At 38.6% G+C, this 12333-nt stretch overlaps 1 non-coding gene across 1 annotated transcript; it reads left to right on the top strand.

The window, feature by feature from the left end:
• Nucleotides 1-7529: 7529 nt before the first annotated feature.
• On the top strand, nucleotides 7530-7657 carry LOC148779102 (U11 spliceosomal RNA). Its single transcript, XR_016048724.1, has one exon. It is a non-coding gene; the product is annotated as a U11 spliceosomal RNA (small nuclear RNA).
• Nucleotides 7658-12333: the final 4676 nt, after the last annotated feature.

Below are 12333 nucleotides of genomic sequence, written 5' to 3'. Positions count from 1 at the left end.
TTCCCACTCTTTTCTCTACATTCGCTTATGCTGGCAGTTGTACTGCCTAGGCTGCAGCCCACTTTAGCTGCAAGGTTGTAAGCTTCATCTAAAGTCCAGTAACATTATATGACCAGTACATCTTGTATAGGTGTTCTTTGCCCCTCCTACTTAATGAGCTAGGGACTGTTCCTCTTTTTCAACCACGTCACATCGAGCCATCAACTGATGAAATTCATTGTTGTACTCTTCTATACTCTTTTCTCCTTGACGAAGGTTATTCATCTTATGATAAAGGGATTGTAGATGATTTTCATGTAGGTATTTTTCCTTTAATTTCTTTTTCATCATCGCCTTGGCATTAATTTTTGGCTTTGCCATTCTTTCCCTTCTAGGCGTAAGTTTTTTCCTACCATGCCAAGGCACCCTTCTTCAATTTTATAGTAACAATTTTTACTTTTTTATTTTTGAGAACTTCCTTGTAATCAAGAACCCTTCTTACAGTATTTAACCAATCTATAAACCCCTTGGGTTGAGGATTACTGTCAAAATCAGGCCAAGCACAAGCATCAAAATAGGAGCCTAGGGTTTCTTATTAAAGCACAATTAGAGCTCCCAAAAGCCCAAGCTTTCTGTCTTTTTCATTCTGAAAAGTCACGTGAATGGCTGTCCATAGGCCCACACACCTCTTAAATATTATTACTTAATGATCACACATTAAATGTCCATAGAATAAATGAAATAACCCAAAAGTCCTAAACTTAAGTGACTTTTAAAATAAATGACCCTGCAAATAAAATGAAAATCCCCAACTGGTCCAGAAAATAAAAACCATTAAAATAATTTGAAAATCATCCTAAGCAATTCTTGCCCTTATTGTTCTTCGTAGTAGCCCTCTTAGGGTTTACATCCCCCAAATTATACACAAGAGTTAGGAGGAATCTGCTGCTCCCATGGAAGATACATGCCACCCTGTCCACTTGATGCACTTTGTGCATCATCACATATAATGATATGTCACCTTCTTATCATGCTTTCTATCATCTTTTGCCTACCGTTAGCATTCCATCCCATGTAACAAAGGCTCTATCACAACCTCAATTGAAGGCTGTAATGTGGGAGGTACGGCAAGTTCTTGAAAAGAGCAATACTTGGGAGATCCGTAAGCTTCATAAAGGAAAGGTGTTAGGATGCAAATGGGTGTTTACAGTGAAATACGAGGCAGATGACATGATTGACGGATACAATGCTAGGTTGGTTGCAAAAGGTTTTACTCATGGTATAGATTACAAAGAGATTTTTGCCCCTGTGGCGAAGTTAAAAACTGTTTAGAATCATGCACTTATTGGCTGCAAAAAAATCTTGGTCCTTGCATCAGCTAGATGTGAAAAATGCCTTTTTATGTAGGGCTCTTCATGAGATAGAGTGTATTCCATGCCTTTAGGTTTTCAACTTCAATTGGAGATAGGAAGGGTGTGCAGATTGAAAAAGGCAATATATGGACTTAAACTATCATTGAGAGCTTGGTTTTGACAAATACAATTAAGCCTTACTAAAAATAGTATTTAGAAGGAGTCAAGTTGATCATACACTATTTGTGAGGAGAATAATGTTGGGATTATAACACTCATGTTGTAAATAATATTTTAGTGACGGGATAGCTTGGCTCTCATCAAAAAACTTAAATGTTACCTAAGTGTTTGAAATAAAAGATTTGGGTCCACTGGGATATTTTCTGGATATTGAAATGTTAAGATCAACGAAGGGAATAACTATTTCCCGGAGGAAGTATGTGCTAAATCTGTTACAACAAACTGGAATGTTGGGTGCCAAATCAATGGATACACCTATGCGAACCAATCATAGGCTTCATGAACAGATGGGAGAGTTACTGAAGGATTTTTGTCAATAGCAAAGGTTACTGGGCGTTACATGTCTCACAATTATGCAGCCAGATATATCTTATGCGGTTTATGTAGTTAGTATTCATCCATGCCCCTCAAAAACCTTATTTAGATGTCTACTAGTAGAGGGTTGTTGTTTATTACTCATGGTCATATGGGTGTTGCAATCTACACTGAGGCAGATTGGGCTGGTTCACAGATTGATAAGAGGCCAATTACAGGCCATTGTACCTTGTTGATAGGAATTTTGGTTTCATGGAAGAGTAAAAAAACTAAATGTGGCCAAACCAAGTGTTGAAGTTGAATATAGAGCTATAGCACATGGAACATGTGAAGTCATGTGGGTGGAAACTATCTTGGCTGATCCGGGAGTTAAAGTTCAGTTACCTGTGACCCTTTATTTGACAATGAAGCAGTTATTCACATTGTTAAGAACCTTGTTTTTCATGATAGAACAAAGCATATTGAGGTATATTATTTTTTCACAAGGGAAAAACTTGCAGCCAGAATTATTTGTACTCATGTGAAAAATCAAGAGATCATTTGGAAGATATCTTCAACAAAATAGTTGTCTGTGACAGACTGCAAAATAGTGTTCTCAAGCTGGGCATAATTGATGTCTGTGCTCCATATTGAGGGGAAGTGTCGAAAGTACAGCAGTAAGGTAGGGACTTAAATAGAATAATTGATTCTATATGTCATGTATTCAATGTACAATTGTAAGTTAGGGACATAAATGGAATAATTGATTCAATAGGGTTATGTGTGATTTATAAAGTCACACCAAGATACCGTGTGTAATCTTTAATAATATAAACATATGGTGGATTCCAAAAAAATGGGTCATGTCATTCTCCTCTCTCTCTCTCTCTCACACACCTCTGTTTTTTACTTCCCTTCATTCCCCTTCCACCATCAAATACTTGTTGATAAGTGTAGATTTAATATTTTATATTTTTCAACTAGAGCTTTATAGCCTCATAGGGGTTTTGTTCACGAGCCCATTTGCAGGTTGGGAAGCACCCAGCTGTATAAATTTGCTTGTGTGAATGAAAGCACCATATTTGTGACTCGTTGTGCCTAGTCACTTTTTTGTGGTAGAAATACAAAAGCCAGGTATGGTGTATGTTGCCAATTATTCTCATATTTTTTCTGTGTAGATCTGGGCAATATGAAAACAAAATGAAGCATGATGGCAAAGCCAATATGTAGTACTTTTTCAGGGAGATCAACAAGGTAATACCTTTAATGCTGATGAAAGAGTGTAAGTTTCTATTGAGAAGCCAGAAAAGAAGCCAACATGTGCCTTGATTACTTGCCAGTCATTTTATGAAAACTTAAAGCTGGCCACACTGCTCCACCAGGAAGTTAAAGATGCCTATGGCATACAGACAGTTGAGCAGTAGCCCTAATTTCATCTCACTTGTGGGTAGTGGACTATCACTACAAGGCATTTATCTTTTGGTCATGACTAATTTGGACTTTTTGTGAAAAAGAAGTCGCGCTTTCTTTAATAAATATATTACATGTAGAGGCCCTCAAACTTTTATAGTAAGGTTGGCACATGAGTGGGAATTTAGTTTGAGCAGAAACACCATGTTTTCGTGTGTCAGACTGCCCTTAAACCAACATATGAGGAACAAGTAACGTGACAACGTACTCAAGATTCTGTGAAAGAAATGGAGAGATGACGTTACTCTCCAAAAAAATAGAAATGGACAGTTGAAGTTTATCCCTCATACATACAAGTTTACACCCACCCAACAGAAATAAGAAAAAGAAAGAAAAGAGGGAAAAATAGAATATTCTTCCCAATGATTTCTATATCTGTTGAAGATCTAGGTTATGTATGCTTCATGAGGTTCTTGCTTTGTGGGGTTTTGTTTGTCCCTGCCGTGCAATCATTGCGTATATTTGTGGGGTTTTGTTTGTCCCTGCAGTGCAATCATTGCGTATATGGTTCCTTTATTTTCGAGAAACACTTCTGATTGTCTTGCAACTGTGGTTTATTCCTTCGATGAGTACCTTGCAGTAGGAGTTATTGCCTTGTATTTGCTCCTTTAATGAGACTTGTAACTGTGTTTTAACTGTTTGAATAGTTACTTTATGGGAGTTTTGTTGGTCACTGCAGTGCAATTATGGCATATATGATGACTTTATTTTCGAGAAGCACTTCTGATTGTCTTGTAACTGTGTTTTGTTCCTTTGATGAGTATGGGCTTGTGTTTGGAGTCATAGCCTTGCGTTTTGTTCGTTTGATGAGTCATGTAACTGTGTTTTTATTGTTTGCTGGAGTCTCTTTCTATCTTGCAACTCGCTATGATTCTGGTTTATAAAATGATATATTTGTGTTTCTTGTAAACAAGTAAACATCTGGAATGTGCTTCTCGTCTTCTAAATTTATTTGTGGCTTAAAAATCACAACCTCATCTTGTTTGATGTCTCATGAACTGCAGATGGCAATATTGAGCATCTCAAGGAGAAGGAAGTTACTAGATGATTACAGCCTCATTGCCCTAGCTGACACCTCATGGGAGCTATTGGATATTTCGGGGTCTGCTGTCAGCAATGTTGGCTTGGAAAGGGTCCCAGGCATCTGTCCCAATCTGAAAGCTCTCGATATAAGGTTTGGAACAGGAAACCAGATCTCAGAATAATGAGACCTTTATTTCTTTTTATTTTGATAAATAAAATAATTTTTATAGATAACAGATAAAAACATGAAGAAAGAATAATGTTTACTGACAAAAAAATAAATGCAAAAATGAATTGCAAAGAGAAAATAAGCTTAGTGCTTATCATTTTAAGGAAATATTTTTTGGCCCAAATGGACTCATCAGAGTACAACACAGTACTCTAAAATGGGATCAAACCTGTTGGCTGGGATTTTGTCTCCATTACTAAGTTCCTCAGATCCACAACTGAGGAGGATGCTCTAAAGACCAACCATTCTGTTGTGTTAGCCACCCAAAGTCTTGGATCACATGATCAATGTGCTTTCTGGGTGCCCGGAAAAGGGGGAAACTGTAGGTATTCAATGTAACACTTCTAGACTAACCACCAGGAGGAGGATAGCCCTACACTCATGATCTATGAAAATAATTACTTGCCTCTGCCTTCAAAGCACCCTAACTACTTGGCTAACCAGTATAAGGGAACATGTTATCCCAAGTAATATAGAGTTACTGCTAGAAATCAGCAAACTGAGCAAAAGAGAAGGGGCTAAAATCAGTTATAAAAACCCAAAATCAAATTAGAAATAAAACCTTAAACCAACAGCAAACCAGCTAAACCAACCCCACCCCTCGCCCCGGCTCCCGCCCCCCCTCCCAAAAAAAATCCTAAACTAGAAAAATCAACAATAAAAGAGAAATGCCCTAAATTAAAAACACAAAATATTAATAGAGGTGAGAGAGAGAGAGAGCTTGGCAAGCGGCTCTTTTGGGGATTCATATTCCACCTTTTTTTGAGGAGGTGTGGTCTCATTTTTGGCCCCAAAATAAGGAGACGCTTCTCTCAGCGAGATGTATCTCTGTTGCATTTTTGTGAGCCAAACGTCTGAGATCGCTAATCATCTTGGAGAGGCATCTCCTGGTGCCCAAACAGACCCTTAGTTTCTTTAGTAAGGAGCTTTCTAAAGCACTCCAGAGCGATGAGAAATAAGTAGGGAAAGAGTGTGTTGTCTTGTCCTGTTCCATTCTTGCCTTTGGAAGCTCCAAATGTGTCATTGATGATAACAGAAAATCCAGGGGAGGTGAAACGCATTCGTATGCAATTGTTAAAGGTTTCTCCAAAGAAAGACATCAGTTTAGTTAATTGAAGGATTTTCAATTAACTAGGATTTTCAATTAACTTAGTCCTTTTGAAGATCTATCTTAAAACAAAACACATTCTCTAGTTGTTCATTGCACAGGCTGTGAACAATTTCATGGCCAACAATAGCTTGCTTGAATATGCCTCTGTTTTAGCGAAGGCATCTTGTATTGATTGATGATCAATTTAGCTTTTGCGCTGATATAACTAATTAGCAATGATTTTACAATCTTCTAAAGCAGATTACAAAGGTCTATCAGTTTAGAAGCAATCACAGAAATTGCACCTATTTTCTTTAGAATGAAGGTGATAAATGTTGATCTAAGAGATCTCATGACGGAGTTAAGATGGAGAGAGCTATGATGGATTGATGGTTAGCCATATTTCATCACTCATTATATGCCACGGTTTGTGGAAAAATTGGGTTGGGAACTATTTGAGTGGGGAGATTTATTTGTGCTGAGGTTCATGAGGGTAGAGGCAATCTCCTCATTGCTGACTTACCTCCCTAATTACAATTTTCTATTTAATTATTTTTGTGTCACTAGGTGTGGGAGGTGTGAAGGAAATTGGCTGAATGGTGCCTGGCGATTCCTCAAAAAACAAAAAAAGTTAATTTCATTGATGATCTCTTGTTTTTGTGAAGTGATGGATCCATCTGAATCGTTTAAGTTTGGATATGGTTGTACTAGACTTGGGGGCCATGGTTCTGTAAAGGAGAGAACTTGGTGCAAGAATCGCCTTGCCAGTTTGTCCCTGAGGCAAGAATCCCCAAATGAAAGAGGAAATGAAGGTTGAGGATGCAAAGGGCTAGAATTCCATGAGATGGTGAGGCAAGTGTCGTGCTCCAAGGAATAAGTCGGCTTCGACTTGCTTCAATGTTGGAAGACCGGCCACATATGAAAAGAAAACTGAGTTCAAACCCACAATTTAATGATGACTAGGATGTCATAAAAATGGACAAAAGATGAAAAGAAAATTAGTAGGATTTATATTTCAATCATTATCATCAATTTCTTCATAATCATTGGCTTCATCCCTGTCTCCTCCATCCGATTCCAAACCATCATTAGAATCGTCATCTTCTTCAACATAATGGTCCTCCTCAGTTTCTTGTGAATCGGCCTCCTCTTCCTCACCTCTCTCTCCTCCTCCTTTGTGTACTAGTAGTGGTGGTCATTAGCCCTCCTATGGGTGGAAGCTGGTCCTAAACTTCCTCGACCATATCCCAGGTCAACCCTCACTAAGGATCTTCAACCAACCACTCTTTTGGCATCATCCAAGTCTTTGGATAAAATGGGATCTCTCTTTGGGATCTTAAAAATGCTCATCTATAGCATCAGATTATGCTTGACAAAGACTAAATTATTGAGCCTCTTTTTCTCAAGCTGGTTCCTGCTTTTGTGTGGAACTGTAGTAAAATATATGAGCCACAATTCGGACTTATAAAACTAAGATAATACCCTAATAATATGAATCTCTAAATCTATGATAGTCTTAAATTTTTACCATATCAAAGGAACTCCAAATTTAATATCTAAATTCATATGAAACTATGCAAAATTAATAAATACTAAGGAAATTACCTACATTTGATTTAGTCCTTGGTCTCACCACCATTTCCTTCACAAATGATTTCAAAGTACACTTATACAAAAGTAACTTGTTAGCATATATCTTATCTTGGATATCATTGTGTAGATCTAGCCTCTCAAGACATTCATTAACGGCAAAGCCTTCCATAATTGTATCCTTTTTCTCAATACCTAAGTTTGTGCAGAAGAACTTCAGGTTCAAAACCTCAAATAGTACAATTTCAGGTAATGACTGATGAAAAAGGGTCGGTTGGCTAATTATGCCACTCCTGCCCTTCGAAGTTGGGTGCTGTATGGCTATCAAGACATATGGCCGACACAATTTCTGGGCTGATGAAGCTGCCTATCCCATTTTGTAATCTATTATCTCCCATATTGAGCAATACGTACTCTCATCATTGACCAAAGCCTTTGCTACCTCCATCTAGTGCATCATATTTAGAGCCCATAATGGGCTTCACGTCACCATTAACCTATTTTTAAAATTCACTAAGGGTAGAAAGACTTTAACCGAGTAGATTACCCACTTGACAAACTCTTAAACACACTGTCACATGCCCTTTCCCCTTTAGCACATCTAGGCCACTTACATCTAGATAACTCTTCTAAAGTTAACATCAAACTCAATTGCTTTCTCTTCTGCAATATTCTTTGTAAACTTAGAAAAGAAGTGGCAAATCCGGTTACCCCAGCCCTTGCTATATCGCCCTTGTGGGTTTGGGGCACTCCTTTGTGAATTGTACCTCCTTATGTTATTGTTTGAAAAAACAGCCTGCCCAGTGCCTAGGAGGCTGTCTCGCCTAGGCTTGGGCAGGCCTTCCCGAGCGGAAGTTCTTAGGCGTCCGCCCTAGCAAGCTAGGTGGGTGCTTAGGAACATTCATAAAAACGGCATTTTTTTTTTGCATGTTTCGGGCCATTTTGGGTCATTTTGACCCATGAAAGGGGGTATTCTAACACCTTAAAGTAAAAAGAAAAAAAGAAAAAAAAAGAAAAGAAAGTCGTACCAGTGTTTCAAAGAGCGCTAGGTGGGTCCTAGGTGGCGTGGGAGGTCCAGGCCACCCAGTGCCTAGGCAAGCGCCTAGAACCTGGGCAGCCCAGTTGAATCCAAAAAGGATTCTACAGTTATATATTGTATAACATGTAAGAATTAGGTATTTGGGGCACATCAGAATTCAAAGTATAGTACACATTAGCACACACTCCATAAGCATAACCATAAGTCGGTCCATAATCCATATCCAATTAAAACTTAAAATTTACCATTCATGGTTCAATCAAAGTTTAATAATTATTCAACATTCATCATTCATCATCAGAAAAATTAGGGTCAGCTGCATTGGTATCATATTCATCGGAATTGTCATCCTCGTCGACATATTGGTCGTCCTCATCTGTCTCTTCTGAATCTGCCTTTTTTTCCTCCACCTTCATTCTCTATGCAGAAGATCTAGTGGCCCTAGGAAGGTCAGCTGATGTCCCTGAAGCATCTATAACCATGTCCCATGTCAATCCTTCATACCCCTCGACCTCATCATCATCAACTAACCGCTCTATAGCGTTGTCCATATTTTTTGATCTAATGGGGTCTCTCTTATCAAACATGTCCTTCAAGAATTGATTACGCTTGACATAGACTAGGTCATTAAACCTCTTTGATTCAAGCTTGTTCCTTCTCTTTGTATGAATCTAACAAAATCAAATGAAACTAATTAAAGTCTATGGTTCATGTATTATTAATACAATTATACAAATTACCTTTACGACCTTACCCCTTCAAAAGCACTCCAATTGCGCTGACAACCGGATGAGGAAGTGGTTAGGTTTAAGATCTGAATGATCAACGTTTATAAATTTGGAGAACTACACCCATGTTGGCTCCACCAATTGGCTGCAAAGATATAGAATAAAATCATAAATAAATAATAGAATTATAAAAATGAAACTTGATTACGTGAACTTGACGAGCTTAAGAATATTATTACCACTTGGATCAATTTTGGTCCTTTACCTCATTGCCATTGGACTCCCAAAAGACTTTAATGAGCACTTGTAATTTATCAGCTCATCAGCGCATATAATATCTTGGATATCAGGATCAAGGACTAGCACATCTACAGACTTATTAAATCCAATCATAATTGTGTCATTTGTGTGTATATCTTTGTCAACATAAAACAAAGCTGGGTTCAAATAATAACCAGCTGCATGCAATGGCCGATGTAGCTGCGTATCTCACTTCTCATCAATAATCTCCCAAACAGGGTTATAGCAGTTCTCATCATCATCAAAATTTTGAGCTCTCTTTCTTGTATTTCTCCATGGCCTCATATATATAGCCCATATAAGGCTTGTCACTATCAACCATGCGAAAGACTTTGACAAGAGGAAAAAATACCTCAAGAGCGGCCCTTCACCTCTCGCCAAAAAGCCTTAGAAAGGATAATATCTCTCACCTTTTTCCCAACTTGATCCTTGGACCACTTGCATGCTCTCCAGTCATCCGAGGTAAACATTTGCCTTAACTGCACTCTCCTCGAATATATGTTATCTAGGCATAAGTACCAGGTCGCAAATCTTGTGACCCCAGGCTTCACAATCTCTTTCTTCCTTGTAAATCTACGCATCATGCTGAGGGTGGGATGGTGGCCATAAATGAAATTTGTAATTGACTTTGCCTTCTTCACGGTACCTGATATCTCGGTTAAACCGCCAAGAGCCTCAAGCATGAGGTCTATATAATGTGTTGCACATATTGTCTAAAAGATTTTAGGATAAGCTATGCGCAACAAATTAGCTGCAACAACATTAGGAGCAACATTGTCTTGACAACCTGTACAACATGATGCTCCCCAACCTCCTTCATTCCCTTCCCTAAAACTTGGAATATGTAATGAGCATCATGGATATGATCAGAGGCATCAATAGACCTCAAAAAAACAGTCCCTAAAGGACAATTCATAAGCAAATTCATCTGACTTCTTCTCTTCTTATCACTCCAAGCATCAATCATAATAGATACCCCATATTGAGCCTATGCATCTTTCTTAACTTCTACAGCTTCCTTCGTGACACTCACCGCCTTTTTCAAAAGAGGCTCTGAAAGCTGGGGTTGGGGGTTTCATCCCAGGCCCAAATTGGCCAATTGTCTCTACTGCGGCATAGAAGTAGCTTAAGCGAGCGGTATTGAAAGGAATGCTCGCCTCATAAAATCATGTAGCAAGATAATAAGTAGCTCTCTCTCACTCGTCCTTTGTCATTCTATTTTCAATGGTGGTTTGCTTCTTTGTTTTCTCTCCTGCAACCTCAAGGTCAGACCAAGGCTAAAAACTATCCATAGGGCCCATAACCCGAGGCTTCTTACTCCCAAAACCAGAACCAGAAAAAATTACGACTCCCTTTCCCTTTCCACTAAATGATTGTTCGACTTCTACCTCTTGACATTCCTCCCCAATCCCATCCTCATCACTATCATCATCCTCATCATAATTGACCCAAGCCCCAGACCTAATCTCTGTTATGGAGGCAAATCTCTCATCTATTTTCATTTTTACCATATTAAAAAAATTGGTTATTTCTTCTTTAACAACATCAGCAGTCTTTTTACATGGGGCAACATCCCCCCTGATACTAGCAAGATGTTTCTTGAACCAGTTTATGCCCCCTTTTGTATCCTTCTCAAAAAAATTGCATCTTATACAATTTTTATCATTAGGATCTAAGTTGTAGCCATATTCCCAACCGGGATCGCCACTCCTATGAGATCCCGAAGAAGACATCTCAAAATAATGCAATTTATACAAGCAATAAAAAAAAATCACTTACTTTGAGTTTGATTGCTCAGTCTTCAAACTTCCACCTCAAAGATGCTTCTAAGGACTCAAAATCTTCTAAAAAACCCCCCAATAGATTTATAAAACATCAAAAATTAAGTCTAATATCAATGGGTGATGTTTTGATCAATTTGTCATAACTTTGAGGAACCCTTCGATCTCAAAGAAATCACGAAAGACTAGTTTTTTGGGGGCTTTCTCTCTCTTAAATGGGCTCCAATAAGTTTTAGGTTTCAAATGGACTTAAAACCCATAAAAAAAAATGGACAAAAAATACCCCCACCGAAAGCAATTTCCGCATCTGGGTGGGGCGCTGGACCTGGCCTCCGCCCAAGTCTGGAGCCTAGGCGGTCGCCTTGGCGGTTTTCTGGGCTCGTAGGCGGGCGCCCAAGGACCACCGCTTTTTTTGGGCACCTAGGCTTGGGTGATGTGCCCAGGCTCCCAGATCCGCCTAGGCGGCCGCCCACGCGTTGGGTGGTACGCTTTTTGGAACACTGAGCCGTACCATATCTTAATGTGACTTTTTTGGAAATACGATTTTTTTTGGATTTTGTTCGATTTTGCTATGTTTTGGGAATGCGAAATTTTGAAATATATTATTGCAATAAATTTTAAGGTCCAAATGAAGTTCTTACAAAGATCTTTGGGGTAATTCTGAGCTTGTTAGACAATCGAAAAATTGAGCATAAAACATCGAAAATATTGAATAATTAGAGATCTCTTTCTTTTCATTTGCATGCCATTTTTTTTACAGTATCATTTTGTATTGGTATTTGGTCTCATTGGACACTTGGAGTCCATAAGCATGATTGTTTGAAATATGGACTACTGAGTATGCTGCATGGACACTAAAGGACTAGTACATCATGTACTTGTTTTGTTTCTTCTTCTTTTTTTCACTTTTTTAATTATTTAAGCAAAAGTTTTAGTGATTTGAAAGTGTCAACATTCACACACAAATTTGCATAAAAAAGGTGGTTAGAATAGATATAAATGTATAAATACGCATAGGCATATATGTGCGTTTAGAAAGCACATATATGCATATATGTGCATGTTTCAAACCCTTGGGCACCTGAGGTTCTGGGTAGCTCACGTGGGTGCTGGGCACTCGAGACAACCCCCCCCCCCCCCCCCCTGCGGGGCGCCTAGGGACCGCCCAGTGTTTTTCTAAACCTTGCTTATGAAGCAATGGCTTCTTAAGCTTATAAG

The sequence above is a fragment of the Amborella trichopoda genome, chromosome 13 (genome assembly GCF_054954075.1).
Source record: "Amborella trichopoda isolate Santa Cruz 75 chromosome 13, AtrichopodaSantaCruz75HAP2 v2.0, whole genome shotgun sequence".
Taxonomy (NCBI): Eukaryota; Viridiplantae; Streptophyta; class Magnoliopsida; order Amborellales; family Amborellaceae; genus Amborella; species Amborella trichopoda.
Note: the sequence above shows the minus strand (reverse complement) of the source record. Positions and strands in the feature narration are given on the sequence as shown.